Source organism: Buceros rhinoceros, unplaced genomic scaffold (genome assembly GCF_000710305.1).
Source record: "Buceros rhinoceros silvestris isolate BGI_N320 unplaced genomic scaffold, ASM71030v1 scaffold18620, whole genome shotgun sequence".
NCBI lineage: Eukaryota > Metazoa > Chordata > Aves > Bucerotiformes > Bucerotidae > Buceros > Buceros rhinoceros.
This window is the reverse complement of record NW_010388108.1, coordinates 48,380-51,562: the sequence shown is the minus strand read 5'-3', so window position 1 is coordinate 51,562 and position 3,183 is coordinate 48,380.

Here is a 3,183-nt window from a genome sequence, read left to right as displayed (position 1 = left end):
CCATAATCCATGGAACTGTTGCTAAAATTAGGGGTGTTGTATATGTGTGTGTATATATATGTATATATGGCTATGTTGTTAAAGCTCTATAGGGAACCAAGTATGAGATCCTAGTCAATTAATTATGCCTTCTAATTATACCCTTTCAGTAACCTCCTCATGTCCTGAAAGAATCCTAGAGTGAACAAAGTATAATTCCTCATTTATGGAGAGGAATTCTTTCAGTAATCGTATTCAAAATTACAAGTCAGCTGAGAGCACAGCATCTGCCTTGATGTATTCCGGTTCCTGTTCCGTTTTGCAGCCAGCATGGCTAGGACTTTGACTTGTTGGTGACGAAGATTACTTCATCCAGGTTCTTGCATTTGAGGAGAGGGAGTAATGAAAGGCTTAAATCTACCTATTTATTTTAGCTATTTTAAGACCATTCTTTCACCTGAGTAGATGAGTGTATGCCCACTCATGTTTCCTTTAGGGGAAATAGTTGGAAAGCATGGAACATGATGAAAACTTGTATTGCAAAGGCAAACCCCCTTGTTTCGCAGAAGTATTTTTATGTGTCTCAGCAGCATGCCATCTAAAGAGCAGCTTCCAAAACATAATATTAAGGCAAGTTAACTTGACTTAAAAATACTTTCACCTTGTTTAGGAGGGGGAGTTTCAGCCTTTCAATTAACATCCCCTCAAGTCTGTAGCATAAGGATCCTACTAGACCTACTATACTTACTATACTCTATTGGAGCAACATCCCCAAATGATATCGTGGTGCTCGCTTTGAAATGCCAGAACATTACATAAAATCTGCAACGAGTGGCAAAAGGGTTAAAAACCATATGGGCTAGTTATCTGTCTGGAGCTTCAAACAGCCACATTCTACATCAAAAAGGGACTGCAGCAACTCCTTGATCAAAGTTCAGGTAATTCAATTATTTGCTTTCATGAATCAAGGGGTCCTTGAACAAGCTCAGGATGTCTGGATATTAGAATACGGGAAATTTAATGTTTCATTCCTAATATTCCAACATCAAAGAGCTTTTTCCTATAAACAAAGCAGTCTGAAGTCAAAGAATTCAAGCAAAAGCTAATGGGGACAGGTTCGGTTTGCTAGGATCTTTGTGAGCTGGAAATTAAGCTGATTCCTGGGGGGGTGAGATATTTACCACTGTGATTCTTTGTGTTTATTTTTTGTATCTGAACATCTGTACCAAATCTTGCAAACTGAAATGCTTATCTCCTATTCTTGTAAGTTCACTTAGTTGACACTTTTTTCCCCATTTCTCATTTTCATGTGATTTTTTGTATTTTGTTTCGCAGATCTCTGTTTGGCAAGCTCTAGGTGGCTCTTGGACCACATCATGCTTTGAGATTCTAATCAGCACAGTGTAATGTAGACCCTGCACCCTAATGCGGGGGAGAGAGTTCATTGCTGATTCCTCCAGCAGCCCCAGCCAAAAGTCAGAAGGAATTTAGGGTGGGGAGAGGAGCCCGTGGTCTGAAGAAACAGTGCTCAGTCCCAAGTGCTCTCTATGCTTCTCACCGTTACTGGCAGTCATGTTAGTTCAGGATTAATAAAGTAAAAATTGGTTGGTATGTTTAAAACCCTAAACATAGAAGAGATGTGCATGCTGATATAAGAATGGATTCTGAGCCTGCAAAAATAAATGTCACTTTATTTCTAGGAAAGGTTAATTCCTTTGTATCTTCCCATTTTATTTTTATTTTTGCATTTTCTTCTTTTGGTCTGCCAAATTTCCTTCCAGAGCTGGGGCCCAACCCCCCTTTTTTCCATGTTCATGGACCAAACATAATATAGTAGAATTTCTTGTGGTAAGTGCCAGTCTTAGCACGCGTGTTGTGTGTTTATCTGCTGTGTCATTTCTGCACAAAAGCTCTCATTGCCTGTGTTCTCCTGATCTTGTATGTGTTACATTCACGACCTGCAACAATCCCGTGTGTCAAACTGCTCCTGAAGGCAGCGAGATGTCTCTGTGCAGAGTGCTTCTTTATCTCTTAGCAGAAACAGAAATGAGTTACTGGGAGGCAAGTCAGTAGAGATAGGAAACAAATGCAGTCGCTACGTGTGGTGACAAATGTTTGTGAGAATAGTATAAAAGTTAAAGAAATAAAATAAGACAGGTTGGCTCATCCCACCTCCTCATACTTACCTGTGAAATAGTAAGTGCCACAATTTTCTAATAGTGCAGATCCTTTTGAAAATTAAATTTTTTGTTTAAAAATGCCATAGAAATTTTAATAGAACTGCAAAATTATGATAAATAATCTAATTACTTGTCTCATATAACACAGTAAACAATTAAGACAAGATAGCGATGCATTATTCTGCGATTCATTGTCGTGCTGGAGAGGAGCTCTAAAAAGTATTTTGTTTAAAATGGTGACATGATGCTTGGAGAGACATGCTCCTCTGCTTTGTCTAAAAAGAAGCCCTAATCGACTTCACGTCCCGGCTCACTGTAGAACAGCTCTATCAGCTGTGTGCACTGCAGTTCCTCACCATGAGCTTACAGAATGAAATCAGCTATACTCAGTTGTAAAGACACGGCAAATTCCTACCACCATTCCCAGGTAACTCGGTTATTGGAAGAATACACTCTGCGTGTGAACCTTTTGAAGCTGCAGAGTCTGATTTTACAGTTTCTTCCATTTGGACAGAAAACTATTTTAAGCTTCAAAAACCTTGCTTTCCGTTTCAGTTAACTAACCATGCCACGTGATAATCTTATTCTGTATTTACCAAGATCAGCCAGTAGAAAGGTGATTATTTCACTCCAAGTGAAGTTGCTTGGTTGGTATCGCACCAAACATACAGCGGCATCCAGGACAGCAGTATGGCAGTCGGCCAGGCAGGATTGCCAACACACACGTGTGTGTGCGTGCGTACGTGAGGTCGTGGAAGCCTTTATTTCTGCCATGTGAACTATGTGGTGGTGTGATGGTTATATGTGCCTGCGAATGATAGAGTGATGGTGCACATGCCTGTGCCATTACCAGAGGAGGAGGAATTGATTAGCTATAACACACTTCATTAACACTGCACTTTCTCAATCATTGTAATTGTGGCTCTTCCCCTAAAACATGAAGTGGAACAGGTTTTATTTTAACCAAATCAATCTAATGTGTTAAAATTTACATAATTTCCTCTTGCTGCGTTTATAGAGCAGC